The following is a 16475-nucleotide window of genomic DNA, read 5'->3' as shown; positions in this document are numbered from 1 at the left end:
TTAAAGTCCGGGACAAACCCTTTAATGTACTATAGTGATTAACTCTCGAGACAAAGCAAGATTTTATAATTAAAGGTATTTAGCAATTTATTCATAGTTACATATTTTTATTTGCTTTCTATTCCTGGAGAACTCCTTTAATGACTACCTGTGTGCAGGTCTATAAAATGTAATGGTGCTTTATAAGCAATGGGAATAAAATAAATAAATATTGCATTGATGCCTACACAAACGAACTAATTAGAATGTCCTTAACTCAATACGTCACAATCTTTCTATATTGAGACTTGCTAACTTCACATTTTGAATAAAATTAAATTCTGGATTAGTCTTTAATTTCAATGTATGGAATGCAAAACAGGAAACTATGCTCAAAATGCATAATTCATAAGGACACTAAAACATAAAGAATCAATGACACTGTAAACGTGAAGAGAGGTAAATGACCTTCCAGGCTTGAGAAGCAGATGTCCTATTGTCATTCCTAACTGTGATACACGCAGCAGAAACTTGTGTAGCAGAATGTTAGGTAAACCCTCGCAGGCATCAGACAATTAATAAGAATGTCTAACCATCACCTCTGTGTTAGCTCCTACATACAAGTGGTAGGCACAATGTAAATTAAAAGTGTTGTAAGATAAACACTAGTCTGCACCAATATACAAGGAGGCAAAATCACATGTCTGATCAAGCGGAGACAATTTTCTACTAACCAGCAATCAGTTGAAGACCATAAAATGCTTTGGGGTTGCATTATATGCTACGTGGGAAATGTTCTTCAGCTTCATTGTGTCCAAAATGTGCAACGTGGGCTGAGTTATTCAATTCATTTTCTATTTCACTTTGTGCATGGCTAAATGTACTACTAACAGCAGTTTAGTAACGTGAATTCAAGGTAGTCATTATTTTGAGAAATGGAAACTCTATGGAATTCTTGTTCCTAGTATCCACTTATTTTAGAGTACATTTAGTTCATGAAGCAAAGGAATTTGAGGTTCACTAAAAATAAACACTACTGCTAATCATCAGATTCACGCATGCAAGGTCATCAGAATATTGACATATCCAGGTGTGGGTCCTTTAAGTGCCCGTAAAAATCAGCTAGCTGTTTGTTAAATGTTTATTTGGCCGACAGTGGTCTTTCCTGATTGCCTACCCATAAAATTCCATGCTTGGTTAATGTATTTGTTCAAAAGCAGATAACCCTTTTAAGACAGAATCATATAGACCATTTTTTTTAAAAGAGTCATGGATATTTCACCCTTCCTTTAAAAGCATCAATACAGTATGGTCCCCATGAATAGTTCAACACTTAAGACCAATGTCTAACCATTAATAATTTAATCAAGTAATAATTGATATGGGTGGGAAAGAAGACAATGTCATCCACTTAACCCCTTTACCCCCCATGCTGTTTGCACTTTCATGAACAGGCCAAATTTTACAATTCTGATCACTGTCACTTTGTGAGGTAATAACTCTGGAATGCTTCAACGGATCCTATGGATTCTGTTTTTTGTGACATATTGTACTTCGTGATAGTGGTAAAATTTGTTTGATATGACTTGCTTTTATTTGTGAAAAAAGCAGAAATTTAGCAAACAATTTTGACAATTTTGCATTTTTCAAATTTTAATTCTTATACCCTTAAATCATAGAGAAATGTCACACAAAATAGTTCATAAATAATATTTCCCACATGTCTTCTTTACATCAGCACAATTTTTGAAACAAAATTTTTTTGTTAGGAAGTTATAAGGGTAAAAGTTGACCAGCGATTTCTCATTTTTCCAACAAAATTTACAAAACCATTTTTTGGGGGACCACATCACATTTGAAGTTACTTTGAGGGGTCGCTATGACAGAAAATACCAAATAGTGACACTATTTTAAAAATTGCACCCCTCAAGGTGCTCAAAACCACATTCAAGAAGTTTATTAACCCTTAAGGTGCATCACAGGAATTTTTGGAATGTGGAAAAGAAAATGAACATTTAACTTTTTTTTTCACAAAAAAATTATTTTAGACTCAATTTTTTTTTTTATTTTTGCAAGGCTAACAGGAAAAATGGATTTCAAAATGTATTTTGCAATTTCTCCTGAGCATGCCAATACCCTATATGTGAGGGAAAACCACTGTATGTGGGCACAGTAGAGCTCGGAAGAGAATGCGCGCCATTAGATTTTTTAAATGTAAAATTTGCTTGAATAACTAGCGGAAGTCATGTCGCGTTTGGAGAGCTCCTAAAGTGCCTAAACAGTTGAAACCGCCCATAAGTGACACCATTTTGGAAACTAGACACCTCAGGGAACCTAATTAGATGTAAGGTGAGCATATTGAACCCACAAGGGCATAACAGAAGTTTATAACATTGAGATGTAAAAATAAACAAAACAAATTTTTCCCACCAAAATTTTCATTTAGCCCCAAATTTTGCATTTTCTTAAGGATAACAGAAGAAATTACACCACACAATTTGTTGTGCCAATACTCCATATGTGGGGGAAAACTATTGTTTGGGCGCATGGCAGGGCTCAGAAGGGAAGGAGCATCATTTGACTTCTTGAATGCAAAATTTGCTGGAATCAATAGCAGATGCCATGTCCTGTTTGGAAATCCCATGCTGATCCTAAACAGTGGAAGCCCTCCACAAGTGACCCATTTTGGAAACTAGACCCCTCAAGGAATTTATCTAGACATGTGGTGAGCACTTTGAACCCCAGGTGCTTTACAGAATTTTACAATTTTGTTCTTTTGTTCTGTGAAAATTAATAAAAATATATTTTTCCAACAAAATTTTGTTATAACCCCAAATTTTTTCATTTTCATACGGATAGCAGGAGAAATGGACCCCAAAATTTGTTCTGCAATTTCTCCTGAGTACATTGATACCCCACATTAGGTCAAAAACTACTTTTGAGGCCCAGTGCAAAGCTCAGAAGGTAAGAAGCGCCATATTGGAGTTCAGATTTTTCTGGAATGGTTTGAGGGGGCCGTGTCACTTTGGCAGAACCCCTAAGGTGCCAGAACTTTAGAAACCCCTCATATGTGACCTCATTTTGCAAACTACACCTCCCAGTAAATTAATCTAGGGGGGAGTGATCATATTGACACCACATGTGCCTCAGAATTTTATACCATTGGGCGGTGAAGAAATAATAAATTACATTTTTATCACTAAAATGTTTTTTAGCCCTAAGTTTTTAATTTTTCTAAGGGCTAATAGGAGAAATTTTTACAATATTTTTTCCTGAATACCATACTTGTAATCGGGAAATACTTTTCAGGCACAGTGCCAAGCTCAGAAGGGAAAGAGCGCCATAGTATAGTGTAGATTTTACTGTTATGGTTTGCGGGTGCTATGACCCACTGGGAGAGCCCCTGAGGTGCCAGAACAGCAGAACCCCCAAATAAAAGTGACCCCATTTTACAAACTACATCTATCAATGAATTCATCTAGGGGGCAGTGATCATATTGACACTACAGATCTGTCACAGAATTTTATACCATTGGGCAGTGAAGAAAAAAAAATTACATTTTTACCACCAAAATTTTGTTTTAGCCCCAGATTTTACATTTTCACACAGGGAAGTGGGTAACAATGGCACCAAAATTTGTCCCACAATTTCTGTTGAACGTGTCAATACCCCATATGTGGCTGTACAGTACTGCTTAGCCACGCAGCGAGACTCGGGAGGGACGGAGCGCTATTTGCTTCCTGGAGAGCAGATTTTTCTAGAATAGTTTGCAGACTCCATATACAAAGCCCCGAAGTGCTGGAAAAGCAGAATCCTCCCTCAAGTGACCCCATTTTGGAAATTCCCTTTGGAAATGTATCTACAGGTGTAGTGACGATTTTGACTCCATGGGTGTTTTCCAGAAACAAGCAGCAGTGAATGTTACTGAGTGAAAATTGCAAACTGCCATTGTAGTGACCAGTATGGTGTAGTGACCAGTACGATCTAGTGCTCAGTACATTGTAGTGACCAGCTCATGCTTTTTTACACACAGACCCATAAATTAGGTGCACTCTCATCACCACAGAAATCCCAAACATGTGAACTCTAAATGTAGTTTAGGTACAGAAGGGAGGGGGGCAATTGCACATTTGAATTTTGGGAGTGCAGAATTTGTTGGATTTCTTTTGGGGGGAAGAGGGGGCCAGAAGCCATTTAGCTTTTCCTTTCTACTACCGGTAACTTTGAAGCCCCCTATATTTCTGTTAACAGATGATGGAACTAAGTGGGGGCTTTTTTTTGGAATGAATTGAAGCTTTTGTTGGGAACATTTTATATAACATTTGGGATCATATTTATTCTGCTCTCTACGCTGAGCACTTACATCTGGGTTTCCATCTAAATCTCTGAATGACATGATTAAGATGAAATCCCCTAGGGATCCGTTCACTATAATGAGACAGCAGAGTTACTCTGGACTTCATCTGGCCTCTGTTCAGTGGTGTTCTTTTCAGAAGTGCACAAAACTGTGGCTGATGGCACTTTTATGCATGCCTAAAAAGACCGACACCGCTAGATCACAGGCCAGACGGCGTCCACAGTGCCTCCATCTGCCTCATAGGGAATCTTCCTGCAGAGGTTTCATCTGAATCACGTATGTCAGAGATTTACACGAAAACCCGAGTGTAAGTGCTCAGCGTAGAGCGGAGGATAAATGTGCGCCGAGCCTTACTGCAATCTTTGGGAGGCAGAATGAACAAATCAACAGAAGATCAAGAATTGGTTTTATTTATATATTACGCCGTTTCTTGTGCAGGATAAGTTATTAAAAGACTTTATTCTTCGGGTTGGTGCGATTACAACGATACCAGATTTATATCGGGTTTTTATGTTTGCCAGCTGTCACACACTAAAAAAGCATTTTATTGCAAAATCAAGTTTTTTGCATCGCCATATTTTGAAAGCTATAATTTTTCCATATTTCGGCTGACAGAGCATTGTGTAGGCTTGTTTTTTGCCGGACGACTTGACATTTTTATTGGTACCATTTTCGGACACATGACATTTTTTGATCGCTTTCTTTTCCGATTTTTGGGAGGCAGAATGAACAAAACCAAGCAATTCAGGAATAGTTTTTTTCTTGTTTTTTTATGCCGTTCCGTGTGTGGTAAAATTGATAAGACAACTTTATTCTTCGGGTCAGTACCATTACAGTGATACCACATTTCCTTTTTTTATGTTTTGGCGCTTTTACACAATAAAAACTATTTTATAGAGAAAAAAAATATTTTTGCATCGCTGCATTCTGAAACTATAACTTTTTTATTTTTCCAGCTGCTGGAGCTGAATGGTGGCTTGTTTTTTGCAGGACAAGATGATGGTTTTAGTAATACCATTTTAATTTACATTCGTCTTTTTGATCGTGTTTTGTTTTTTATGCAGGAACATTGCTATGCTGTGTAACTGTCAGTTCTGCACTGACACAAGTAAGTTAGATCATGCTCTGCGCATAATCTAACTAACTTGCTAGTGCCTGGTGACCCGAATGTTGTCATGATGACATCGGGTCACCATGACAATGATCTTGCCCCCACGATGACCTCGCGATGGCGCCTATCGGAATTCGAGGGGGGCCTCCCTCCCTTTGCATGCCTGCTAAATGCTGTGATCGCTGACACCCGGCGACGATCACTGACGCACAGCCTCTGTGCGTGCAAAGTCGCTTGGATGTACTCAGTACATCCAAGGTCGGGAATCACTTCCCAACCAGGATGTACTGAGTACGTCTAAGGTCGTAAAGAGGTTAAAATAACATGAAACTGCATAAAGATATAACAGAAATCTCTATTATACCTCCCTATTCAATGTTCTACCTGCGCCACTGGTTATTTGGTCCTTAAATGGGTATTCTCATCTTCAAGATCCTATACCAATATGTAGTAGGTATACTACTACTACTACTACTAATACTACTCTCCAATTAAAAATGTAGTATAATTCTTCTGATTCGCTATGTCGCTTACCCCATGTGCAGGGCATTGCAATAGCTTAAGTATCCATGGGTATGACCACTCATATAGTGTTTTAGTTAATTAGTTAGCTGTTTGTGGTCATAACCATGGATACCTAAGCTACTGCAATGTCCTTCACATGGGGTAAGCAACATAGCGAATCAGAAGAACTATTTCTAATTGGAGGTATTTGCAAATATTATTATTATTAAACTCACTACATATTGGGATAGGATCTTGGAGATAAGAATACCCCTTTAAGGATGACACTTAAAGGGGTTGTGTCAAAATAACATGTACATTTATTTATAAAGAGAATTATATTTTTGACCTTTTTTCAATTCACAATTATTATTAAATACCTTATGTTGCAGATAATGCCTGTGAGCGGCCCTATCGGTGGCATCACGTGACCCCGTGCTGACGTCACGACAAGTGAGGAGTGACTCAGCACTGGGGTCCCCGCGGTGGCTGCTGTGCTTGTGGGCGGGGTGACCCCCCGCATCACACCCAGCATCCACCGCGCGCCTGTGATAGCGCCGCTCACAGGCAATATCTGCAACATAAAGTATTTACAAAAAGTCTTAGGGGCCCTGGGGGGATACATTGGAGGGTAATATAAAGTAGTGGACAACCCCTTTAAATATAAAAGGCCATAAAGCAGGCAGTATTACTATATATATGAGCAACATTCTTCTGAAAAAAAACATAAAAACATTTATTACTTACATGTAAATTGATAAAAGGTCAAAAATGCAATTCTCTTCTTAAATAAATATTCCACGTTTCCTCGAAAATAAAACCTCCCATGAAAATAAGCCCTTGCATGATTTTAGAGGATTTTTGGAGTATGCTTGAAATATAAGCCCCAGTCCAAAAATAAGGCCGTAACCGGGGCAAGCAAACTGGTCAATTGCTCATAGCCCTCACTCTCTTAAGGGCCAACAGCATTTCTATTCCGAGATTAAAATTGCTTAAGGACCTTTGGTGACTTCATGGTCATGTGACCATTTTGTCACCAAAGGTCCTTTAACTGCAGTAGCTTAAAGGAACTGAAGAGGACACAGGATGGTATGTACCCTATGTGCAGTGTGTGTGTATATACATGTGTGGCGCCCCTGCGGGTCCAGTTGCCACAGAGGTACTGCATCTCAGTCAGAGGTGTGGTACCCCACTCTCAGGTAAGGAGGGTGTACTACCCGGGACCCACACACCTACATCCAACACTACACCACTCCAGACCAGCAGGCGGGGCAAGATGCACTTGGTGACTGCTGAGCCCTGTCCCTGGCTGGAAGGGGGGGAACCAAAAGAGAGGGAACCATGTAGTGGATGTGGGTGGAGGAAATAAATTAGAGGAGCACTAAAAGGAAGAGTATAAAAGGAAGGTAGAAAGTTCTAGAAGGGTCCAGTTCTGCTCAGGGGAGTGGGGGTCCAGTCTCCTGTTCCAGTGCTTGAAGCAGGAGTGGTAAGCAGTTCCAGAGGAGTGACAGCAGAGAGGGGCCCAGTCAGAGAGACCCAGGTGGAGGAAGTGAGGAGAGAAGACAGGAACAGTGCGGAGGGCTCCAGAGAGAGAAGGGATCCCAGGGGCACAGCGAGTGCAGGATGCCACCCGTGTGCCCGAATTCATGCTGACGTGGAGGGATCGGGCCGCAGTAGGGGACTGGCCCCAGCCTAGTGGAGTACTTTAGGGCTCAGCTAGCAAACCGGAGGTTGCAGCATTTCATGTGCTGTTACCACATTCCACACACAATTGCCGAAAAGGTGGCCATATAGGAGCCAGGGGACACAGAGGATGTCACCCGACAAGGCCCACGGATACTGAGTGTGAGGCGCAGGGCAGGAGGGCGAGAGCTAGTGCAGTGAGATGACCTGGAGAGGTACACAGAAAGGAGTCCCACTCAAGTGCTTCCAAAATACCTGAGAGTTGGCTGGATCACTTCCCCGGAGGACACAGGACAACGTGGGCGGTTACACACCGGTAACTGTGACTTGGAGAATTTAAGAACTGTGAGTATGCTTGGGGTGATACCTTTATTGGCAGGTATCACCCCAAGAATACTTTTGTCATTTTTGGCATACAAGTATTTACAACAAGAACTGTGAGTAAAACCTGAAGACTGCACCCCACTGTGTCCTCGGCTAATTACTGCGTCACCTGCCCTGCACTACACTGCACTACACTGCACAGACAACATCTATCTTTACAAATCATCTCCAATGCCCTGGAGCTTAGCTCTGCCCGTGGAGAGCTGAACCATCTCTACTGCGTCACCATCAGCTCCAGTGTATCTGCATCGCAGCGGCGGCCCCATATAGCCGCATACCACGGGTGGCATCACGAAAATTCCCCAAAAACTTTATTCCCCTTTTCTTTAATTATTTGACTGCCAAGGGCCACGGACTGGTCACTGCCACCGTGACTACCCTGAAAAGGACTGGCCCGGCTACCCCACGGCCCCAGGGAGCGCGTCGACTTGGCGTCACGAACAGGATGAACCGACCCGTTACACCGGGTCTCGTGTGCCTATAGACTGTGCTTCAATGCTGAATGTAGCGCCCACCCCAGAAGAATGGGCGCCATTATGTGTGTGATAAAGGATGAAAAGAAGCCTCCCATCGTTGGCCGGGTTCCAGAATGGCGCCAAAAATAGAGCCCACCCCACACATATACATAGACTTGTCCAAAAGTCTGGGGGAGCCACCCCCTGGTGTGGCCGACAGCAAGCTGCAGTGGAACCGCCCCAGAAAGGGGAGAGGAGAAGAAAAACCTTTGAGACAGGGTGGGGCCACCGGCAGTGGAGACAGAGTGCATCCGGCAGGCGCCATGGCAGCAAGTGACGTCCAGACTTCCGCCCGTGGCCTACTGCTAGGAGATTTCCCTCTAAACCTGGAAGGGGTCCTGGGCAAGCTACCCCTAGAGGATATGATGCACCCCCTGGGCCGTGGGGTACTCGGCAGCCAGGCCTCTATGGATGTCGGTGGGAGATATCGCAGTGGCTGGCCTGGTCCATGACCCAGGACGGTCAATAAAAAGGGGGGTTATTTATAGGGGATTTGGAAAGTGTTCGTGATGCCACCTGTGGAATGCGGCTAAAGGGTGCCGCCGCTGCGGAGCAGTTCTCTGGAGCTGGTGTTACGGCAGCTGGGAGGGTGTGGCTCTCCACAGGTAGAGCTAGCTCCAGGGCAGCGTGCGTAGTGTAAGTTGTGCTGGGCGTTGTAGTGCCGGGAGACAAGAGGGCGCAGATAAAAGAATGGATGGAGGCAGTACGGTGCAGTCATCCAAGTTTTTACTCACAGTTCTTATGAAAGTTCCACTGATGCACTGTACGGGTGCCAGCCTCCCCCGTCGCACTGCGCTCACCAGGCAGGGGTTCAGCTCTTCCTCAGGCAGATTAGGAGCACCTGACGGAACCCCACTTTCTTGTGTTCCTAGCTAGACCGTCTTCACGCTGGGTCTTCTCCCTCCTGCCCTGCACTTCCCCACTCTCAATCCCGCTCGGGTTCTCTGAAGTCCCTCCTGTCTTACTGGAGTTCCCAGACCTGCTTGACCCTCACGGAGATTAGAATAAGACTGCGGCAACTGGTCTATGAAAGCCAGAAGCCTCCGGTTTTTCCAGCCGAGACTTGGAGTTACACGACTGGTCCAGGGGCCGGTCCCCTTCTTGCGGCCTACAATCCCTCTGTCTTCTGACAGATTCAGGGCATACGGGTGCCGTCCTGCACTCGCCGTACCCCCTGGGATCCCTTCTTTAGATCGGAGCCTACTCCTCTGCTCTCCACCTGGGCCTCTAAGACTGGGCCCTTCTTGTGGAGCAGAGCTCCTAAAGAGACTCTGCTCCCTGACTGACTTCACCCTCTTACTAATCTCTCTGTCCTGCCACCCTAAGATGGCTTCCCTTTATATACCTACTTCTATGGTGCTCCCCTAAACTGCTTCCTCCACCCACACCCTCTACTGGTTCCCCCTACCTTTTGGTTCCCCCCACTCCAGCCAGGGACAGGGCTCAGCAGGAAAACACATTGCATCTTGCCCTTCCAGCCGGCCTGGAGCAGTGTAGTGTTGAATGCAGGTGTTGGGGTTCCGGGCAGGACTCCCTTCTTACCTGAGAGAAGGAGATACCACACCTCTGGGTGAGGTACAGTACCTCTGTGGCGACTAAACCCTTAGGGGCGCCACAGATATGGGGTTCCTGCGTGCGGAGGTACAGGAGCTGGGCCAGGGGGTGCGTCAACTGTGTATGTGCAGTGTGTGTGTATACATGTATATGTGCAGTGTGTGTATGTGCAGTGTGTGTGTATATACATGTGTATATGCAGAGAGTGTGTATGTATGTGCATATACAGTGAGTGTATACATGTGTATGTGCATTGTAGGTGTATATACATGTGTATGTGCAGTGTGTGTGGATACATGTGTATGTGTAGTGTGTATATAGATGTGTATGTGCAGCGTGTGTATATACATGTGTATGTGCAGTGTGTGTGATGACATGATTATATTTTAATAAATGTTGATTTTTTTTGTTCAAGAATAAATGTAAATTGTTGATCATGGAAAAAAAATAAGACATCCCCTGAAAACAAGCCTTAACCCATCTTTTGGAGCAAAATAATATTATAAGACCCTGTCTTATTTTGGGAGAATAACCCCTTCAACTGCTGCTGTTAATAATTTGTGTCACAGTGACTTGGTGTCAAAACGACGTCATCACACTACAATGAAAATAGAAAGCCTGTTCATCGTCATTTTTAGGTTGCAGAAAATCCCTCTTCACCTAGATATATAATTTACCATTACACTTTGTTGCAGCATGGTAAAATTAACAACAACCTCCGCCTTTGTGCAAGGAGGAACAGGAGGAGCACTGCCAGAGCCCTGCAAAATAACCTCCAGCAGGCTACAAATGTGCAAGTGTTTGAGCAAATGGTTAGAAACCGACTCCATGAGGGTGGTATGAGGGCCCGACGTCCACAGATGGGGTTGTGCTCACAGCCCGACACCGTGCAGGACGCTTGGCATTTGCCAGAGAACACCAGGATTGGCAAAGTTGCCACTGGCGCCCTGTGCTCTTCACAGATGAAAGCAGGTTCACACTGAGCACATGTGACAGACGTGACAGTCTGGAGACGCCGTGGAGAGCGATCTGTGCCTGCAACATCCTTCAGCATGACCGGTTTGGCAGTGGGTCAGTAATGGTGTGGGGTGGCATTTCTTTGGAGGGCCGCACAGCCCTCCATGTGCTCGTCAGAGGTAGCCTGACTGCCATTAGGTACCGAGATGAGATCCTCAGACCCCTTGTGAGACCATATGCTGGTGCGGTTGGCCCTGGGTTCCTCCTAATGCAGGACAATGCCAGATCTCATGTGGCTGGAGGGTGTCAGCAGTTCCTGCAAGATAAAGGCATTGAAGCTATGGACTGGCCCGCCCGTTACCCAGACCTGAATCCGATTGAGCACATCCCTTTATTTTTTTGAGCAGTGTGTGTATATATATATATATATATATATATATATATATATATATATATATATATATATATATATAAATAATCTGTAATTATTTATTGTAAAATTGAATTGCATTGTAGAGAAGGGGGAAACCATAGAAATGAAACTGATAAATCATATAGCAGAAAGGTGAAACTTTCCTAACATTTTTGTCTTTATGATTTGCACTGCGACTCAAGAAATAGCATTTTCGTGATCATACGAGTTATGATTATTTGTTCATGCTTGGTCAGCTCCAGAAGAAAAATGCACTCTCGCTGAACATAAAGTGCAAATATTATATAATATTTCCTTCCTAACCTGCTCCTATTATGTTTACCATAATAGGAAAATCTGTGACAAAATATCAAAGGTTTCTTAAATGCATGGCTTAATAAAAACATACATATTCGGTACGGCTTGAATTTCTCCTTCATTGGGAAGAAAAGCTGAAGGAATTTTCAGATTGGAAATCTGTCTTGGTTGATAAATGTATATCTAAAACATTAAAATCATAGGGCCATGTAGGATGCAACTGCTCAAAGGCATTTAGATATTCTCTGGTTTATACTGAGGGAGTCTGACATTTCTCATTGCTTGAGCCAACAGATTGCAGCGATTCTCATTCCACAAGTTGCAAAAAATATCATTGGCATTGGAAACTGATTGTCCAAATTAAAACAGACTCCATTACGTTTTCATATAATGTGCATTAATCTGATTCATTTGCTGCTAATAGCGTAGCCAGCTTTACTTCTTCATGTGCCTTTTCATGTATGCATTCTAAACAGAAGAGCAAATGAAGTTAAATAGGCTATTTTGACTCAATTATTGAATGGATGAATAAATACAAGGAAATCATGAATGGTTTTTTTATCTGTATTATGGAAACACCTTATTATATTACTGAAAATGGAATATAAAACTGTTAGATATAACATTCCCAGGGACATATAGTCATATCAGATATTGAAGTGTTTTATCATATACATAGGGCATAAACTAATAGTACTATAAATGTCATAAACTAAAATTGTTCTTCTGGGTTTAATTTAAGCTGTGATTGCAACACTAATAGTAGGGAAAACATATGTATATACAGTATACATTGCAACAATTACATTGTAAAATGCATATTAAAGGGAATTTGTCACCAGGTTTTCACCCCCCTAATCTGAGATCAGTATAATGGGGAGACAGAGACCCTGATTCTAGTGATGTATCACTTACTGGGCTGCTTGCTGTAGCTTTGATAAAATTACTGTTTTATCAACATGAAATGATTACTAGAGAATTAGTAAACCAACTGCCCTGTAGTTCTCCATATCCACTAGTTATGTATAACCCCGCCCCCACCACTGATCAGTAGTTTTCTGCATATGCACAGTGAACATAGAAAGTTGCCATTCAATGGTGTGGGGCGGTGTTATATAGCACTCAGTATTCAGAGAACTGGGGAATCTGCAGCAGATAAAAAAGTGAATTTATCAAAATTGCAGCAAGCATCCCAGTAAGTGATACATCACTTGGATCTGGGTCTGTACCACTACATTATGATGTTCTCAGATTAGGTAGCAAAAACACTGTGACAGATTTCATTAAAATAAACATATTCTGGAGGTGGTTTATCCTTCTTTTATTATTGGTATTTACAGCCTTCAGTCAAATTGTAGCCAATTAATCTTTCTGTACACATTATTGGGCTCCTCGCAATGTTCTATTGTTTTAATTACAGTTCAATGTCTAGATATTTTCTCGCAGTGATTTCTGCTAAAGGGAATCTATCAATTGTTTTTTGCGATGTAATCTGAGGACAGCATGAGGTAGGGGCAGAGACACAGATTTCACAGATACATCAGTTATTAGGTTGTGCACTGCTGTTTCCATACAATGAATGTTTTATCACCAGGAGATCATCACTGTCGGACTACATCTTAGGCACCTTTCAGACGTCAGTGTTTTGAGTATGTGTAGTGTCTGTTTCCACACGTACTGGAGACACTGACACACGTAGACCCATTCAAATGAATGGGTCTGTGCACATGTCAGTGTGTTTCCATGGACCGTATGTCCGTGGGCAAAACACGCTGACACATCCTTTTTTTCTCACAGCGCAGGCCGCAAAATATCCCACAGACATGCACAGTAATGACACACGGATGACATCTGTGTGTCATCAGTGTGACACGTACTGGTGCCTGGGAATCAGTGGTACAGATTGCGCTGTTCCCAAGTGCCGGGTGATGAACGCTGCCCTCATCATTGTCACTTGCTTGCACTGCGATCAGCGCTAGTAAGGGACAATGATGAGAGTAATATTTCCTGGTGTAAAAATAAGAATAAAATAAAAAAATCCTTATACTCACCTGTCCTAATTGTCCCCTGCTGTAATCCACCTGACCCCTCATGCCGAGGGGCCGGGAAGAATAACTCGCTAGAGTGAGTGACCCCGGACCTCCGCTGAGCTCAGCGAGTGACAGGACCCCACTCGGTGAGCTCAGGGCTCGCTCACTGCAGAGTCATTTTTCCCGGTTCCTCGGCGTGAGAGGTCAGGTGGATTTCAGTGGGGGACATCTTCGAACAGGTGAGTATAAGGAGTTTTTTATTGTATTCTTATTTTTATACCAGGACACAGCAGGGTCAGACTACTACCCTCTTCATTGTCCCTTTCTGGCGCTGATCGCATCGCTGGCAGGGGACAATGATGAGGGCAGCATTCAGCACCCGGCGCTTGGGAACAGCACTAACTATACCACTGATTCCCAGGCGCCGGTACGTGCGATACTAATGTGACACACAGTTGACACACGTATGCCACACAGGTGCACATGGACACGGATATCTCCAGTACTGTTATTTCCCATACCGGAAATATCCGGAAGTGGGAAAGAGGCCTTAAATGAACCCTGGTCCAACCACGCCCCCTTCTGTGATAAGCAACTCACTGTCAATAGACAATGCATACCGAAATCTGTGGTGTGGGCAGGGTCAGCTTTCTGAGCTTTGCTTCATGCTGCTTCCAAAAACTCTGATTTTGTCACAACTGCTGCACCCAGTAAAATAAGTGATACATCTCTGGAATCAGGGTCTTTTCTCCTACATTAAGCAGCTCTCAGATGTGGTATCAAAAACTTGCTGATAGATTCCCTTTAAATGAAGACCCTGACCTGCAAATCTCTAAGGTCTTTTCTTAGTATTGGCAATTATACCAAGTCATAGTATATGATTTAACAGTAAAAGGTCTTTCAATGCATCAATGCAACCTTCTAAGTGTGAAATCTTTTGCTAGCTTAGCATCTGTTTACAGTACCTACTGTATTTTGTCAAACCAGTCTTGCTCTTTAATATATAGAATAAAAATGGATTATGAACCTAATAATGAAAAAAAAGAAAACATAACAAACATCTACTAGTCAGTTTGAAATATTTTGGTCTGGTAGATTATTATGGTTTATCTTTCATTTAAAGGGACGATGGCTTAGGTTTTTTTTGTCATCCATGAGAGTATCTTCCAGCACTTTCTTGGCTTCCACAGAAGCCAAGTTTCTCCCAACCAAGGAATACAGAATAAGCTCACTACTTTTTATAATAAGATGAATCACATATTGTTCAAACTCACTGGGTTCTGCAAATTGTTAATAAATTCCAATCAAATTTGCATTTAATTGATTTCCTCATCTCTAGCACTTACATATTCCGAAAATTGCATAACCAGTTGTAACTAAAAAGGCATAATTCAGTTTGCTGAGCTGCTAGGGAGAGTGTTTAGGCCTCTTGATAAAACAAAAGCCCTTTTAAGGGCTACCTGCAGTGTATACTTGTAAGGTGCCCCAGCGAGGTAGTCGTGGGCAAGCTGTAGCCCCCTCTCGCTCTGGCACCCTACAGACAATTCGTGTCCTCCCTCTGATGTGTGGCTGTGTATGTGGTGCTCTCCACTTACTTCAAACCATCCGATCACGGCTGTCTCCAGGCATTTCTCTTCTGGGACCAGGGCAGCAATAAATTCAGAAGACACGAGGTTCTTAACCATAACTTGGACTTTACTTGGGGAAGAGGAATATATACAGTATATCCCACTGTCTGAGGGTATGGAGCTCCCGTCTACCCTAGCAGCAACCATATATTCAGGCTGCCCGTACGGTTCACCGTCCTATCTCTTACTGATCATCACTTCCTGCTTCTGGAAACTAAGCAGGGATTTTCCTAAAGTGCCCACCCTCTGTGGACTGTCATAACACAGCATTAACCCCATCACTGTCTGTAACACTGCTAGCAGACTCAACCTGACATCTGCACCCAGGAGAGTGGCATCTTGTGGCTGATTACAGGTACGGCAGCCCACAAGGAATTATGCCAGGAACAAGCTCTACCATACTCAGGGCTTGATCAGGGCACTAAGTTCCTCCTCTACTCTACTGACTGGACCACTGAAGCTAACCCCTTAGCTTGGCCTACCAACAGTTCAGAGAGGTCTAACTACAGGGACACTTCCTTTAACTACTTCAGTGCCAAGGGAAGGCTACGTCCTTCCCCACTATTACATACTAGTTCTGTGTTTAAAGGAGCTGCTCACTAGCTCCATAATACCACTAAAAAATAGCTCTTTTCAGAGGTGAAGACACACAACAAAGTAAAAGTACAGGGAGGGAGAGCTTGTGTATTAGGCAGGGAGAGATTAAAGTGTTCTTCCAGTGTCCATCTTAAAACAGCTCTTGTCAGAGGCAAAGTAATATTTTTCCAGCACACACAGAAGTACAGTAGCATTGTGTGCTGCCTTTTTTTTTTTAGCACCGGTCTATTTTTCCTGCTCTTTTAGGAGTCAGAGCCTGGCTTCTGCTGTCCACATTAGTCCACTTAAAAAGGCGTTTGGTGCCCTACGCAAAGCAGTAGTCAAAACATTTCCTACTGCCTGTTACCAAGCACGCACCAGCCCATTTTAACCACTATTCTGGGGTGTCAGCCTGCCTTCTGTCCATATTAGTCCACTTTTAAAATCATTGAGTGCCCTACACAAA

Source organism: Phyllobates terribilis, unplaced genomic scaffold (genome assembly GCF_046119375.1).
Source record: "Phyllobates terribilis strain yellow unplaced genomic scaffold, ASM4611937v1 Scaffold_9__5_contigs__length_417890890, whole genome shotgun sequence".
In the NCBI taxonomy this organism is placed as follows: Eukaryota; Metazoa; Chordata; class Amphibia; order Anura; family Dendrobatidae; genus Phyllobates; species Phyllobates terribilis.
This window is presented reverse-complemented; position numbering follows the sequence as displayed.